At 37.9% G+C, this 18,850-nt stretch overlaps 1 protein-coding gene across 4 annotated transcripts in view; it reads right to left on the reverse strand.

Moving 5' to 3' along the window:
• LOC134745397 (mitochondrial cardiolipin hydrolase-like) overlaps nt 1-18,850 on the reverse strand; it is a 283,608-nt gene that overhangs the window by 126,648 nt on the left and 138,110 nt on the right. For 2 of the 4 annotated variants that reach the window (XM_063679438.1, XM_063679436.1), the window contains exon 5: nt 3,825-3,873. The exons of the other annotated variants lie outside the window; for them this stretch is intronic. The gene's annotated coding sequence lies outside the window, so the exon portion shown is untranslated. The remainder of the gene's footprint in view (nt 1-3,824; nt 3,874-18,850) is intronic. 4 annotated transcript variants of the gene reach the window in all.

An 18,850-nucleotide genomic window follows, 5' to 3' on the forward strand; every position in this document is an offset into this window, starting at 1 on the left:
CTGCTAAAAGAGCCTACCTGGCATGGTTTTGAGGGGACGTTTATTACAGACTTCTAAATCCAGCCGCACGTTTCTGACGGCCGAGTACCTATACGTGATGCAGGTGGATCAAGTGCGCACTCCCCCCGTATATATCACGAACTCCATGAGTCCCGTTTCCGTCGGATTGCTGTGTGCGGTGGTCACGCATTTAGGCAAGAGGATGGGGAAGAAAATTTCACATTGTGAACTTACCTTAATGTTAAGAATAATTTTTCCTCTGCATTAATTTTATTTGAGTAATTTGATTGTATTTCGTCAATTATTAAGTCTCATTCAATGTTGAATTGCTTTTCATTTAATCGGCAATATTATCTGAATAAAGGATCACCATTAAATATCAGATTTTTTATTAATATTGCGTAGCTGCCTTCGTCGGACTCTGACTATTGTAGAAAGGCAAACTGGTCTTCTTTTTCATGTAGCATGTAGCATTATCGTCACTCGCTTCTTCACGTAAAAAATACAAAGTAAATTAGTATTTTATTTGTACGTATGACATTATATGACTTGACATTGACAAGCCATCAACGAACGCTGTCGCGACTGCACGCCGCAACAGCCGCAGTCGTGCTGCTACAGTAGTGCGGCACCGCGTAACGTCGCAACTGCAGTGCAGCGGCAGTTACAATTGGACAGTCACCTAAAGGTTTATTTAAATGTAATTATTCTATGTTACGCACAAGGAAGACGATGTGATGGAGAAGCTTGATATTCAAGGTAGAGGGTATAAAACCCAGATTGCGCCCCTCAAGGCGATGGACCGACCGAGTGAAGGTACTCATCGGGTCTCCCTTAAATCTGTGCGTGCGAAAAGCACGAGTACAGAAGGATGGCGGAAAACAATAAAAAAGCCGTGCAACGGAACCTTAATCACCACTACTACCTACTCTGACAAGAGTATACGACTAAGTAAGAAAATTATTCTATAGTAAGTAAAGTAAACAATCTTCATATTGTTAAAGTAATTAGTAGCTAATACCGGGCTGCATGAAGAGCAATCTATTAAACACATTACATTTTAAAGATTTTAGAAGTAAATTCAATTATCTATTTCACGCTAACATTATAAATGCCAAAGTTTCTAAAAATATACCCCAATTGATTAAGAAATGACAACCATTTTTAAAGTCGGTTAAAAACGAAAGCACAGGCCGAACTCATGTTTAATAAATTAACGAGGTACTAAAAAAGCCACGCACTTTTAGCGATAATATTAGCAGGTATGTCACGAAAGGCGGGTAATTTGGTAGCCATGTCTCTAACACGCGAGACACGTAACTATTGACCCACGATATCCATGTCGTTGCAGTTAGTCCAGGAGCCCGTTGGATATTACATAGTTAATTGAATAATTACAAAGATTAGAATTCGGTAAGCGACCGATTGGTGGTTTACAAACGATTTGAGTTTCTAGTTATTAACCTTCATAGAGTTTTGCCACGTTTTTAGTAATAGGAATCTGGCACCTACGTAATAATGCACACACCACATGTACAACGCGACATACTTAACTAACCGTTGGTAGAACATCAATAACTAGTCCATGCTTTGCCACCCCATCTGGCACATATATCTTAATTTAGATTGGTACCTACTAGCTGGTTTGTGTTTCAGATTTAATACAAACAATTTAAGAGCTAGAAGACGTCCTTACTTATGCTGCCTGAGTTGGTTGGATATGTATGTGTTTCAGTAAATAATATGTTTTTTTTTTTTAAATAGGAGGCAAACGAGCAGACGGATCACCTGATGGTAAGCGATTACCGCCGCCCATGGACACCCGCAACACCAGAGGGGCGTTGCCGGCCTTTAAGATGGGAATACGCTCTTTTCTTGAAGGTTTGAAGGTTTGATAGGTTTCTTGGACTGACAAACATACATATCGCTATTAAGATTGAATATATATGTAATTCATTTTTAAATCCATTCCGCATTAGAGTTTTTTAAGGAGACACTCGTATATCAAGTGAGGTCAGAATATTGCGATTACCTCACGGTCTAAGTAGCTAACTAGAATAGTCAATAGACAGTCTTATGGACAAATCGAGGCACGCACAATTGATGTCTTGTTTGAAAAGCGTTTTTACGTCAATTAGATGAGACAAACTGTGTCAGTTACAACTCCACGGGGTTGTAGACAGGTAATAGATTGAAACTTATATCATTTCACGGTTTTATATACTCACTATTCCTTCGAGCGGTTTTATCTCAACGAACTCTGCGCGCCGCCCCGGATCAGTCGCAGTTTAGTAACTAATTTATGTAGTTAATGTATTTAACATTCGATTATTGTGAATATTATGATAGTATGACGCATAAAACGCCGGTGTCAACGATATACCAGGACCTAATACTCATATACTTCGGACACCTCTCAGGTCGCTCCTCGGATAGCTGGAAAATGTTATTATGACGGGTAAACTTGAAGGCACCAGACCTCAGGGCTGCACGGAGCCATGCGCTTGGCGAAGAATAGAAGCCTATGAAAGAACCTGGTCTTCAACAGAAGGACATGATGTCACGATCCTCAGCATTGAGGGACCTACTGAAGAAGAGAGATGATAGTATGATAGAGTATTAAAAAATGTCGTATAAAATACAATTATGGGAATGAGTGGCAGCATTTGAGATAAAAGTAAGATCATGTTTCCTCTTCATTCGATGACCTGTCGAAAATTTCTGGTTATAGAGGCAAATGACAGGCAGATTCCGTCTAAGCTAACTTTGACAGCAGCGACTTAAACAGAACAAGTGAGGGACATGGCCACACTGCAAATGCTATGCAGTTTTTGGTCCGACTTTATGCTACTGACCTTAAACTTCTAATTACCCTTCAACCGTAGGTACACGTAAGTACTTTCATACATCGTTCGACAAAACTGTACAAGGTTTAACTAGACTTATATTGACCGGGATATAGACCGTGATTACCTTTCGTATTGTTTGTGATATCCCGGTCAATATAAGTCTACTGAAACTAACCGTAAATCATTCAAAACTCTTAAGGTTTAAGTAGATGTTATAAGTTACTGCCGCCAGCTTACCCTTTTGACGACCAAACTTTATGAATTTCACAGGCCGTATCACCCGAGACGAATCTTATAGCCTTCATAACCTTCGTACATAACGCCGGGACGTGAATTCATATGCAGATCATATCAAAACCGCACTTCACTTATCCGGAATCATCATCTGATATTTCGGTCACCTTTATGAATGGTAATATAAGTAAATTATGTGATAATGGTGGGTAGAGCTGTAAGACTAAAACACTTCATGTTTAAAAAGCGTTATTGTTATTTGAAATATATTTTAGTAATTTTGAGTCGAAGTTTCAGATGCAAGATCTTATCTTAATGGGTGTTCGCTTTTATACATGCATAAAAAAATTAATAAATATTATAGGACATTCTGACACAAATTGACATTTGCATTTACTACATTATCTGTGTTTAGCACAATAAAGAAGTTTCTATACTTTCTTTGCGTATAATCGTTATGTAAAATGTAAAGGTGCTTTTTTTTACGCTTGATTACAGTTTGAGGTATTTTGCACTGCACGAAGGTTTTAATTATTTTTATGGTTTTATATAGACACTTTATACAATAACCTGCACGGCAGGGTTCATATTTTCCGATTGTTTTTCGAAAATTTTAACAAACGGCCCAACCGCGAGAAAACTAGTATAGCTATCAAGTTTTCGTCCGAAAAACGTACGTGTCAGATGTAGATCCCGTCCTTATGTGATGAAAAGAGATGATAATATAACCACATAACTTACCGCTTGTATTGCATGTGGGTCAAAATCGTTCGGGAAAAGCGACGAGTTTCTGTGGACAATACAAAAGTTAATGATTTGGTTGCATTTTACTGAATCTTTAATCATATAGCTTTTTATGAAGTAAATCATAATAAATAAATATTTAGGGGACATCTTACACAGATCAACCTAGCCCCAAACTAAGCAAAGCTTGTACTATGGGTGCTAGGCGACGATATACATACACCTATAGATAAATACATCCCTACATACATAGAAAACAGCCATGACACAGGAACAAATATCTGTGTTCATCACACAAATTGATGCCCTTACCGGGATTCGAACCCGGGACCATCGGCTTCACAGGCAGGGTCACTACTAATAGAAGGTTCGAACAGGGTGTAGCAAGAAAATTACGATTTGTAGTCCATTTATTTTTAAATGTCCACACAGGAAGTCACATAACTTTAACCTCATTACTAGATTTTTTTGCGACCCTACTACTGATGTGATTATTAAAGTGCAGTCTTGAGTCATCATCACAAGCACCGTTTGTCAATAAGTCTGGGTCTCTAATCAAGGGGCTTAATTCTTTTAAATTAGTCTGATTATGCGAGTCACCTTGGACTTGGGAATGCAGACAGTGAATGACCGACGTTTCGTACAAACAGCAACACTCGGTGGACTGTTCATCGTTGAATTGAACCTTATCACAAAAGGCACAAGGTACACCAATGGACAGTTAACAGTGTGGGCGACGATATATGCGCGTGTGGTGGTAAATGAATTCCACTGAATTCTACTGTTCCTTATCGTTACGGACCACCGAGGTTTGGTTTATGGATTAAAAAAACCGGCCAAGTGCGAGTCGGACTCGCACACGAAGGGTCCCGTACCATTATCTATAAAAATGGTCACCCATCCAAGTACTGACCCCGCCCGACGTTGCTTAACTTCGGTCAAAAATTCACGTTGTATGGGAGCCCCACATCTCTATTTTATTCTGTTTTTAGTATTTGTTGTTATAGCGGCAACCGAAATACATCATCTGTGAAAATTTCAGCTGTCTAGCTATCACAGATCACGAGATACAGCCTGGTGACAGACGGACAGACGGACAGCGAAGTCTTAGTAATAGGGTCCCGTGTTTACCCTTTGGGTACGGAACCCTAAAAATACACTGAATGCGTAATGCATGCTCTGAGGCTCTCTTTCAATTGTAGAAAAGATCGTACAAGGTATACAATTGAATTACATTTCAAAATGAGTTAACTGCTCTTATGCTTAGTGCGGCAGCGCGAAAACCGAGGTTCGCAAATTGCAGGCATCTTTCTCTGTCACTCTAATTAACCCTCAAAGGAATAAAAGAGAAAGGACAGCTATTCCACCGCTTGCGTTGCGTGCAATACGTTTTACGTAACTACAAGCTAGTCGCCTTGCATACGCATTCATATAGTTTGTCAAAGGACTGTCTCATTTCAAACATAGACAGAGAGAATCATACTATCTTTGTCTTAAACTAGACCAAAAGAAAAGGATGAGTATAGGTTTTTTGTTCCTATTGACAAGATTTGCTTGATAACTATATGTACGGCTATCCTGAGTTAGCATTTGACATCATCTTTGCATTGCAGTCCCTATCGATCGCACCAATACATCAGTACGAGCGATGGTAGCCAATCGTGTGTGTTTTGTTTTCTATGAAAAACAACATCTTAAAGATCTGTAAACAATACTATGAAAATTAATCTAAACACACCAATCTGGATCAAGTATATCGAAATTACGTGTAGAAACTTAATAGTTTAAATTAAGCACTTAAATAATCTTTCACAAAACTGTAACCCCTAAGCCGACAACTTAATTCGAAACCGCCAAACGCCAAGCACGAGTTGTTTTTGGAAAAAAAAAACGGCGGGCGATATCAAAAGATCGCGAATTCCGAGAAACGATTTGAACGTTAAAAAGAGGCTTGCTAGCCTGGGGGTTGCTAATCACCCCATTGTTCCATTGAAGGGAAACGATTTGGAAATGTGGGGTTAAAAAATCACTAATCGTCTAAGTACTAATACCTACTTAGTGGTATATATTTTACATATAATCACGCCTATTTCCCGTAGGGGTAGGCAAAGACCACGGATTTCCACTTGCTACGATCCTGACATACCTCTTTCGCTTCTTTGACTTTGAGTGGTATAACGAAATACAAAGTCCGATTTTTGTTGTATTTGGGTAAATCAACTATTTCTTGTCACTCGTTGCCATTACGGTCGTGTGGGTCACTTTCTAAACCGTAGTTTTATGATATTTAAAACAACTAAACATAAATTTATATGGCAGTTAATAAGTCCTTTTCCATAATGGGTTATCTACTTAGCATGTTAATAACTTTTTTTCTAACAAACTATGCTAGTATTGTCGCCTGGCTGACTGGAGAAAATAACAACAAAAAAAGTTGATCCACGTATTAGTTTCTTACTTACAGAATTAGAGATTAAACTTGAAACGTGTTGACCTACGCAACATGAAGGGTTCGGTAACTTCAAACAAAACTTTGTAGACAATAGAACGTCTAACTTTTCGTCGCTTAAGGCGTGCAGTTTTTTTACCGATTATTGAAAAACTGTACTCCCTTTTTTATAAAAGAAAATTACGTTAAAAATATTTTTTATTTATGCATTCTTTTTATACATTTCCTAACCACTTGTTAACAATATCTAAAACAAAATTTACATTCAGTTAATGGTACTTATGGTTTAGTTTTTAGGGTTCCGTACCCAAAGGGTAAAAACGGGACGCTATTACTAAGACTCCGCTGTCCGTCTGTCCGTCTGTCTGTCTGTCACCAGGCTGTATCTCATGAACCGCTAGCTAGCATGTAGCTAGACAGTTGAAATTTTCACAGATGATGTATTTCTATTGCCGCCATAACAACAAATACTAAAAACAGAATAATATAAATATTTAAATGGGGCTCCCATACAAAAAACGTGATTTTTTTGCTGTTTTTTTCCGTAATGGTACGGAACCCTGAGTGCGCGATTCCGACTCGCACTTGTCCGGTTTTTTTTTTTTCATTTTTACGACATAACAATGTAACTGCTTGCAATTGTTACGGAACTCTAAGCATCATTGGGGATTAAAACATGTAGGTAAACATATACAAAAAATACGTAACACATATAGGGTCGTTGCGCCAATTTCCGTCCATGCTCTAAGTTTTCGTCCACTTGACGCATTAGCAAATAATATATTTCATTATTAATTTCCTACTAATCCTACTTGCGAGATATAATTTTTATGTAGATAGACATATTGTTTAGATATTAAGGATTGCAATAAGTCCAAATATTTCGTCAAGTGGACGCAAACTAGTGCCGGACGAAAACTAGCGCAATGACCCTACTTTTGGCCTCTGGAAAAGTCACCGATAATCGCATGTGATTTGCGTAACATGGCGGCATTTGATTGATCGTTTGAAATTGTTGCACCTACATAGCCGACAATTATCTAAAATCTTTTGCTGTTTGTTGCAATGCAAGCCTGTAAAAGCCTTAGCCGGCTTGCCGGGGACCCAGGCAAGCTCCGTTCTCCATACAAACGTAGTTCCACTCTCATTATAAAACGACTAGCTAGATTGCTCTGAAACTTTATACTTACAATAGGATAAGGTATATCTATGCCTGTAATTAGTTTATGTAGCTTCAGATACCATAGTTAAAAAAAACCAGCGCATTTAAGTTTTTTATACAAAACTTGTTTTTGCTCTATTTCGTCTGTTTTATAAACTGGAGCTATATCAACTAATTACAGCCCTAGATATACCTCATGTCATTGTATGTGCAAAGTTTCATTACAATCCAACACGTAGTTATAAAATGAGAGCGGAACTACGTTTGTATGAAAAGGTGCAATTCGGCCGAGCTTGCCGGGGACTTAAGAACTACCCTTTCTTCATCATTCGGGTATATATAAACTTTACGATCAAAACATTAACTATGTTCATCAAAAGTATGCGCAGTGAGTGCCCTTCGACGGTATAAACGAGTAAAAAAAACGTTGCGTAAGAAATGTCTTCAAGGTGGGAACTAGTCGCGACATGTTCGTGGTGAACATCTGCTGCTCTACTATTCCAGTTGGCCGCGGCTAACTATGCGGTTACGAAGGACCAATAAAACAGGACCTCGAGACCCGTAATCTTGCAAGCGCACTTAAGTAAGAAGAATACACAGCAAAATGTTATTTTGTTAGAACCTATAACAGTTAGCAACCCAATTCTAGAAATAGGTCTTTAAGGTAGACCACAGCCGGGTAATTTTGGCAAAATCGGCAAGATCCTAGTTATCTGACAGAACTTCATGTAACCGAAAAAACTATCAAAATCTACAGTCAACATGCTAAAAGCTCGCCCATGAAAGTGGCGCCTTTGATACGCTCAAATAATGACCCAGACCAGACATAATAACTGCTACTTACTCCGTCAGCAATGTACCTACTGTTGTATTTTTGATGGTATCTTTAATCTAAGATTCTCAGTTGTCGAATTACCCGATAGGTGTCGCTGTACCGTCCACGAAAAATCCTGGTTCGCGGTGTTAATTTTTTCCGGCAAACACGACCTCTGGCCGGTACTTAAAAGTATTGTCAAGCTTTTTTATTAATTGTACTGTATTGGATGTTTTACATTATTGTATAGTCAATAAGAGTTCCTTTATTTTTTTGCCATTTTACAGTGTGAATGGGTTTCCAGAGGTGCAAAAGCACGGGGTACGTCCCAATGTAGTTATTGGAACCCCAAACTCTTTAAGCGATCGGCACAACGCTCAAGGACCAAATTGAGCTCGCGTGAGCCAGGTGGCTCCTTGACCCTTAATAGTTATAATTTAATTCCATAATAACCCGGTTTCCGGATATCATTAGACGTGTCGGGCCACAGGTTGCCGGACCCATTAAACTTCGCTATTATCAAGGAACCCGACACTATTGACAACTTTTGAACCTTGTTACCAAGGCATAAGGCCCACCTAAGGGTAAGTGCTGCTTGTTAGAACATCGGAATTCGGAAGAAAGGTTAATTAATACTTGGTGCCGCTCGGATTCATACTACACAACCATTACTACTGCAATATCAGCGCGACATTACTGCCGACATCGCTGCCACAAATGTCCAAAATCCGGACAGCTACATAGATTTTAACATTTTTTTTTTTAAATAAACTGATGATAAAAAGTCTAGTCATCTCTTGGAACGTGTTATTATATAGTCATCAATTTTCAATCAAACGCTTAATAGAGATTTTACGCAAAAAATGTACCGTTTGGGGTCTGTTGAAATGAAATCACTAAAAGGACGTGAATTTCTTGATACATTTTCAATTGAATGAGAGTTATTCAGTTATTTAAACTTTATTGCACACATAATAATAAGTACAAATGGCGGACTTTATGCCATAAGGCATACTCTAGAGTTAAGGTTGTTAAAAAGCATAAAACACAGTCTGTTAATTAAGTAAGTTTTTGATGATAGATTTGCGACTTTTGCAGACCATATATAAATATGCAAACCTATTAACTCCATTCAAGAACAAAATCAATTAAAAAAAAACATTCATATACCCTTATAACCTTTATATAACCTTTATTAACTCAAATAGTCGACGAGCAATATTTAAGAGTCCCCGGAAAGCTCGGTTCTCCATACAAACGTAGTTACGCTCTCATTTTAAAACGACTAGCTAGATTGCTCTAAAACTTTGTACTTACAATAGGATAAAGTAGGTATACATCTAGGTCTGTAATAAGTTTATGCAGCTTCAGATATCATAGTCAAAAAAAATACAGCGAATTTAAGTTATTCATACAAAACTTGTCTTTGCTCTATTTCGTGTGTTTTATATAAGCTATATAAACTAATTACAGATCTCGATATACCTCATTTCATTGTATGTGCAAAGTTTCATTACAATCCAACACATAGTTTTAAAATGAGAACGAAACCCGATATAATCCGTTTTCATAGTTTTATTTCATGAGTAACTATCGCGGTAACCGAAGGCAATATTATTTTATTTTATTTTATTTATTTGGGGCATCAACAGCAATACAAAAATTAATACAAATCATAGTGAGCAGAAAACATAGCCAATAACAGATGTCCACAAAAGTACAATTAACATGCAATAACCAAGTGGAAACACAAAAAAAAAAGAAGGGAGTAAAAAAGCATTCTATACAAACTAGATATGGCTTGCTTGTTATGAGAACGAAACCGTTTATATTGGAAGGTGAAATTCGGCCGAGCTTGCCGGGGACTCTTAAGACAGAACGGAATCAAGCTATTCAATAAAACAGCATTACCAAACAAATATAATCTGGAATAAAACTTAAATCCTCATCTCCGTAATGTAGAATACTAAACGAAGCGCCAAATTCTTATGAAAAAAAAACCAACAACAAAGAAAAAAATATATCATGGAGGCGCCAAAAAGCCGCCGACTTTCCAAGAACCCGAAGATGAATTAAAAAACTACGGAGTGGCCGCCGACAAACGGTTTCACAAGCCGATGCACCTATATTGTTCCCATCAGCCACAGATAACCTCACGCAAGTCACGCAGACGCCGCAATATAAGCTCTGGGGCCTATTCAATTCAAGGGACAATGTGATTTTAAGACCAATCTTTGCAATTATTTTCTATCGAGCCGATTTCGTTCAATCATGTATCGAGTGCGCGTGCGCGGCCACGGTATTTGAAATATAATGAATTAACATATATTTTGGACTTCCGGTGCGAACGCCATCTTGATAGTAGCCTCGTGATTAATTCCTTTGTTTTTTGCTCATTAATATTGTTTAAAGTGTAATATCGATAGCTTTATTATACAATAATCTAATGTGGTAGTGTGCAGTGAATGGAGAATTAATCTCAAAGCGTGTTTAACCACCATTTTGGAGTCAACGGCCGGTAGTCCACGTGCTTCTCGTAAAATCCAGCTATCGGTTTTACGAGACAACTACAACAACCACCGAACAGCGTCGTGCTCTAAGAGCATTTATTTTGTTCCTACCCTTTTACGTGACATTGGCTACGGGCAACACCGCCCTCAAGTCCATCAAGAAAAGAGAACATATATTTTTTTGCTTTACTAAAACAAATAGTTTTTTTTTTTTATTTTTTTTTTATTTAAATATGAAACAAACGGTCATACATAAAATATTGTTACAGTTTCTTCTCTTAGTCTAGACCTATAGTTTTCATTTTTATTAAACATATCTTCATATATAGCACGAAAAAGTACCTATCTTGGCTTAAGTTCAGCAGATTAGTAAAAGGTTACACAGAATTTGCGAATAGGTATCGACAAACATGACATAATAGGTATATTAACACTTTTAGATATTGACAGATCGCGGCTAGATTTACATACTAGTCCTGAATAAAAATTTTATTGAGCCTATGGTACAATTAAATATGTCTACATTTTTTACAATGTTATTATCATTATAAAGTGCACATGCTCGCTTAATAAACATATTTTTAGAATAGTTAGTTCTACTACATGGGATGGAGAATAAGTGCTTGTATCCGAGACGACATCAGCGTTCTTTATTACCTGGGACTCTTATACATATGTCTTTTAACAAGCTAGGGGCATCAATGTGACTATTTATTATTTTATATAATAGAACAGAATCAACGCAGTCTCTCCGACACTCAAGCGACTGCATTTTATGACGGTTTAAGGATTCGACATAGTCTTTGTATTCAATACCACATTTAAAATCAAGGGCTTTTAGGAACTTTTTTTGCAATCTCTCTATCCTGTCAATATGAATACTGTAATGGGGTTTCCAGACCGCACATGCAAACTCAAGTCGACTTCGTACATAACTGTTATAAAGAATTTTGAGTGTTAAGGTATTCCTGAAAGGTTTACCAACTCGCAGGATCATTCCTAATTGTTTAAAAGACTTAGCTAAAATGGAATCGATATGAGGTATAAACGATAATTTGTCGTCCATGAGTACTCCAAGATCACGAATCTCCTTTACTCTTACCAGGTCCTGGTTACATAATTTGTAATTAAAGTAAGACAATGTTTTTTTCCTAGAAAAACTAATTGTATTACATTTGTCAATGTTTAAAAACAAGTTGTTCTCTCTACAAAAGCTCTCGAAACTACAAAGATCATTTTGTAACAGTTCGGAATCAGAAGAATTACGAATAACTTTATAAATTTTTGCATCATCTGCATAAAGAAGAACGTAAGAGTGGGAGATACATTTTACAATATCGTTTATATATAACGTAAATAATAGAGGCCCCAAATGGGAGCCTTGGGGAACGCCTGAGCTGATATATTTACTTTCAGATATAAACCCTGACACTACCATCGACTGTGTGCGATTTTCTACATATGACTTAATCCAACGAAACAAATCACCGTGCATACCGAGTTCCCAAAGCTTGCATAATAAGGTATAGTGACATATTTTGTCAAATGCTTTGGAAAAATCGGTATACACGGCGTCCACAGAGTATCCATTATCCATAGCTAGTAATATATCATTCGTAAAAGTTAACAAGTTTGTATCAACTGAACGGCCTCTGTAGAACCCATGTTGGTTGGGTATTATATGGTGTCGCACAACAGCAGCTAATTGGTCTGTAACTATTTTTTCTAGCAGTTTGCTAAACTGACATAATTTAGATATAGGTCGATACTTTTCAATATTACGGCTCACCGGACCCTTTGGCACAGGAGTTATCCAGGCTTTTTTCCAAATAGCTGGAACACAACCTTCCTTGATAGATTTTTTGAAAATTATCGTGATTGGAGCTGTTAGGGAAGTAGAACAATTTTTAATAAAAAGTGGATGTACTCCGTCAGGTCCTGCGCCTTTATTGATATTAACGGATTTGAGGTATCGTGTTACAATATCTTCACTTATTTCAATTGAGTTCATATCTATCAAGGGATTCGTTGGTGCAGCTAAATTATCCGTATCAGTAGAACTCCTGTCATAAACTTCAAACACAGAATGGAAGTGGCTGTTAAATAAATTACAAATATCTTCGCCGTTAGAGGTGACAATGTCTTTATAAACCATATTTTGCGGTAGACCATTACTTGAAAAAATTGATTTTATATATGTCCAAAAGTATTTAGGATTATTCTTTATATTGTTTTCTAAGAAAGAAATGAACTCACGGTAGCATTTTAGTTCCATTTTTTCGGCACGTTTTTCTTAAAAAATTGCTTAGGTGATATCAATTTCAAGGACATTGGGAGTCATGTATACTTTTCGTTCGCATTTGCTTATCCGATATATTTTTACTTTTTGATTGGTTGTTTTCTGTCTACGGCTAGTAGGCCGAGCACATGATTGGCGCGACAGTATCTCGCCGCGAGATAAGACTACTCGTTTTTTTCTAACTGTATGAAGCACGGGTAGTCTATGTCGCGGCGAGATACTCTCGGCCAATCATAGGATGCCATATATCTCAGGACTTCCCCTGGCATGTCAGGATTTTTGGTCCTTTGAGGGACTTGGCGGGCTAGTGGCCCACTGGGTCATTTTTCTAGAAATTACCGTCCACAAAATTTCAGGATTTCTAGGGTGATGTCCGGACTTTATTCGCCGCGATCGCGACGTGCTGCCGAGCCCGACTTCATGTATCTAGCTGGCTTCGTGTCGCTAAGTTCGAATGGTATTTCATATTTGTTGATGATGATGATGATGACATAGAAACCAGTCGTGACGCCTCCCGTCGCCGGGTTCTAACTTGTACCTTCATTTTAATACAATTGGGCACATTATTTAAGAGGTTTTCAAACGAAAGTTAAACTAGTTGCAGCTTCCCTAGAATTATATCAACTTATATAGCTTTATCCTACAATATCCTACATTAACAACTATGAATATGTTAATTTGTAATTTACATGAGCACGGATTCTAAACATTTTCACCACTGAAGTAAAAAGTTAGATGAATGAAATTTCATAAATAAATCTCGGCATATAATGATTCATCTAGTGTGCAAGTGAACAGTGTTCCAATCTTAACAATTTGACGATAACAGGAAAGTTTTTTGCGGTGGGTCTTATCTTTTTTCCAAACGCCCGAAAGGATTTTTTTGATCTGTAAATATCGTGGCTCGTATCTTGATGGAGGTTACTAATAGTACATATTGATTAGTATAAATAAGATGAGGTTTAGACTAATTTGATCTACGAAACAATGTTCTGAAGTGGCACTTCAAAATACAACAAAATAATAATAAAAACGCAAGTGGAGCTTTTCATTAAATATAACGGGATTCAAGCAATTGAAGAATTCATTGACTTACAAAAAACAACAGCGCCATTCTTTCTTGACTCGAGGCTTTGTCATTCGGATCATTGTCTACACAAGGTAAAATCTAAATAATAAAAATTTATTCATCAGAAACAACAAAAAGTCCTCTTACCGGGAAGACTCATTTCTCCACCCGCAAATGGAAGGGAACAAAAGGGAACGCATTGTGACGTTCCCATTGTCAAGGCCCCGGTTTTATGAATCGAAATCTATGGGTGGTATGTTGCGAGCCTCATTTCGAGTATTACTAGCATTTTCGAGAAAGCTATTGTTTATCTATTGACCATTGTAAAACAAATATTATTTGAGGCGTCGTAAATGACACTTCTTTTTAAATGAGGCAGATGCGAGTGGGACAATGAGGAAAGGTGCTAGTGAGGCGCTTTGTTTCAATTCAACATCTGTATCTATTCTTAATTGTCCTCACCTGCTTCCTTGTTAAAAATCGATTTATCGTCGCAACTTTCGTGTTCGCTATTGTCTTCCGATTCGTGTCTAAATTGATATTTTTGATTGGGGTTAGGGTTTCATTTGTCCGTCAATTAGAGTAATTGTTGGGCATTAACCTTATGGTCAGTCATAATTGTTACAATCGTTTGGAATCTTTAGATTTCTGATAAGATTAGGTATAAACTTGCAACAGCTGGCTAATTTTAAGGCGGTTCCCTGAGCCAGAAGGCGAAAAATCTCCTTATATGATCCTGTTTTTCTAAGAGGCGTTGATATTCGTAGACGTGGAAAAAATATATGTAGTTCTTGACTATATTATCTTTAATGTCATAGCTTCCGATACACGAATTATAACACTTCGCTTGATACAATTAATTCCCAAAGTAACCTCTAACTCGGACTTTTAATCCAACTTTACTCGGTTATTTATTATGTGATACTATAAACAAATAAAGAAGAAAAAACAATCTTAACTTAAATAGTAATTTCATAGCTTTCGAATTTCGATATAGCAGGGTAACGTTTTTAAAATAAATAAAAATCGACAAAATTCGATCAAAATTGACACTTGGCGCGCATGATCTTTCCCGTTCTTTCTTGCGAAATGTGACAGAGACAGCGGCAAACCGATGGAACGGCCTTAAGGTATACGGATCCCAAAGATGCATTAGTTGTGTGGAAAGTCTAATAAAACATCGTCCCTCCGATGCTAGCTGAAGATAGCGATGTATGGCAGCATATACTTTGTGGTAACTGTATTCTCAAACGTCAACTTTTGACAACCTGAGGGACCGCATAATGTAAGTACGGAGCCGCAAGCCGTACAGCGCTAAAGCGCTATTATACATTAGCTGTCAAGCTCGAAACACGTATTTGTCTTAGACATTACACTTACACATCTAATCCCTACTCTGTTTGTCTGCCTGTTAACTCTGCACGCTTTAACCGCTGAACTGATTTAAATGAAATTTGGTATGGAGTCTATGGAGGCCCATGGAAGGACATAGGGTAATTTTTATTAATCATCATCATCATTCCACGCAGACGAAGTCGTATGCAGAAGCTAGGACAATCATAAATCTATGCGGATACGAAGAGGAATAACTTATAACATTTAAAACCTTCGCGCTATTAACACATATTAAATCACATTTATAATCGATGCGAATTTATTTTGTTACCTTTATCAAAGATAGATATAACTCCGTAATAGATGGATACAGTCTAAGGAAAAAACGTGCCTCGAAAATCAAGAAAATTTGATTCTCGTTCAGAGGGCGCTACTAGCTTTGGCCTACTGTCGTATAGATGGCGTTGACGGTTTCGTTTGTTATTTAACAATTTTAACGCATATCAGTGAAAGAACATGGGTCAAAATTATAAAAATAATTAATGCAAATTAAAAAAAACATTTATCCATATTTAAATACATTTTATCGTATTTTTATAAATCTTCATTTTTAGTTTTAAAGTGTGTCGACAGATGGCAGTGAATTTACTGGGGTTACAAAATTTACTATGACAGTACCGCTCTAGTATAAGTTACTCTATACTCTATGCCTTTATTTACCGACGTTTCGACACAGGTCTCTCTGGTGGTGGTGGTCGTGAAAGGAATAACTTAGTACTATTTAAATAAAACAAAACATTTGAAACACCGATTGTCTGACTATTGACGACGCATCAATGGCACCTTAATAGTACACCATTGAACAAAAATGCCCTACTGAGAAATTTTCCATACGGGAAAACCCCGGAGTCCTACAGGGTAATACCAAACGACATCCACGATACAATCGAACAAACTGATTTGTAACCCACCATAAAATGTTTTCAATTTTAGTTTTTAAATCAATGTGATGTTGACAGTTTACTAATGTATTGCCAAAAATCGTTTCCCAAAGTATTACTTCCCAAACTATTTTACGCAAATTATCATTTGGCAAAATTTCATTTCGCAAATTTTCATAATCCAACCTAACCTAACCCAACCTAGTACGTCATTTTCATTTCGCAAGTATGGGGTTGGGAAATGAAATGGTTGCGAAGTAAAAAACTTGCTAAAATTTCATTTGGGAAATGAAACTGATGCCATAAGTTTGTTGGGAAGTGAAATTTGGCGAAAAATATTTTGGCTAAACGGCGGTATCCCGATGTTGACATAGTAAATGGGAAAAGGTTTCACAGTGGGTCAGGAGTCAGGACTCAAGTTGTTCGAATAGTATAATTATTATTATACAATTATTATACAATCGTAAAAACGTCACTCGTCTGCAGGCGCGGCCACCTATCCTGGTAGGACAGGTGCAGCCAAATACAAGCAACATAATTAACTGACCAATATTAGTTCTTATATCTTTGCAATAAAATCCACAAATAATCAACGGTAATGTTCCATCTTATCTCATTATATACCTTATTTCATTGCAATAAGTTCGAAGAATAGTCAGACGGTAGTACTTTGACCTACTGTTTAATTGGTAAGTGAATATTACGGGCTCAAAGAAGTATGGTTAAACAATGGGTGTTGCGTTTCATTACTTGCTCATCTACAAAAGGCGTAGGTGTTTATTTTTTAATTTAATTACGGTATTTGGGAGGCGGTTGAACAAAAGTTGAGGAGATTTTGTTTAAGGCTCGGCCAAACACAAGGCGCGACGCAGCGCCGCGTGATGCCTGTTCAAACGGATCGCCGGCGGATCGCGCCGGCCTCGCGCTCTCATCACGCCCTCATCGCGCGCGCGAACGCGGCGCGGACGCGGCGCGATGCGGGCGTGACTCGCGCCCGATACAGCAGCATGCGCGCGCGGAGGGTTTCTCATTCACGTCCGACTGATGTGACCCAGCGAGCCGCCGCGTCCGCGCCGCGTGGACGCAAGGGGCCGCGCGGCGCGGGGCGCGACAGAAGCGGGGCGCGATGCCGGCGGGACGCAGTCTGTTTGCGTCGCTAACCTGTTAGCATGGGCGGAGGTCGCGCCGCGCGACCGCGGCGCTGCGTCTCGCCTTGTGTTTGGCCGAGCCTTAAGTGTAAGTGAATCTGATTTATAGTATCGTTAGCGTTTTAAAGGACGTTTTCATTAGGACGAAAATTGAGGACCCGCGCGTAATCGCCTTTTCATACAAACGTAGTCCTCATTTTCCTATCTGGATATTAATATTTTTGAAAATGTTTTGACGCAATTTGTTACATAAAAATAAAAATTAATAAAAATCATTTATTTCAGACTAAAAGGTGCATAGCAACCACAGCTTCGAATTTTAAGCTTCTGAGGGTTTGGTTGAAGTCTGCCCTTGCGAATATAGTCTAGTTCCTGTAGTGATGCGCGACTTTGAATGATACTAATTCGATTAGTCGATTATTATAATCATTCGATTCATTCGACTAATTTGAAAATCATTCGAATGTATTAGTAATTTGAAAATCACTACTACTATACTACTAGTAGAGGAGATTAGTTACAACTAATTAGTAGTCATCATTCGATTATCAGCATTAGTGCATTACTAATTTCCAATTCGAATACAGAGATTAGTAATCGCTAATCATTCGAATAGGCAAATCATTCGAAGTGGCGCATCACTAAGTTCCTGTGTGATTTATAAATGGCAATTTGCCTTTTATTAGAACTACCATTTTGCGTTAGCGCCATCTTAAGCTGCCGCAATATTGTTTCATACGCGTGATTCGTACATACTTTTCGTATTGAATCATAGCTTCTATTATGTAGTACAATACATCAAGATCAAGAGAACACCTTTTGCAATGTCACCGTTTATGTATTTCCGATTGAGACAACCTAATCATTATTTCGGGTAATGGGGCGCATCCGTCAGTAAACCAACTACCGATGTTATCCACCCTGTATTCGTAACGTGGCACAAGCGGCTCGGACAGGTGATGTGTCAGATCATAAATTAGAAGCCCCTTGTCCACTACCCACAACCAAAAGGTCAAAACTCCTTTTTCCTACTTATACTATTCGCAAACCACTGACGACCGAGGTCATAACACTATCTCTCTCACTCTGGCCATGATCACGTAAGCGTGAATGAAAAGTTTTACGACCCTGGTCCTATTCCTACTTAGTGATTTATTCCCTTTTGTGACTAAATTTTATGTTCATAATGAGCATTTGAACATTCTGTTATTCGCGTCCCGATGTCTTTTTAATGTCCTTTTATTGCTTGTCTAGTTTTTGTAGACTTTGGGTTTGTTAATGTCGCAGTTTTGTTTT

The sequence above is a fragment of the Cydia strobilella genome, chromosome 11, assembly GCF_947568885.1.
Source record: "Cydia strobilella chromosome 11, ilCydStro3.1, whole genome shotgun sequence".
Taxonomy (NCBI): Eukaryota; Metazoa; Arthropoda; class Insecta; order Lepidoptera; family Tortricidae; genus Cydia; species Cydia strobilella.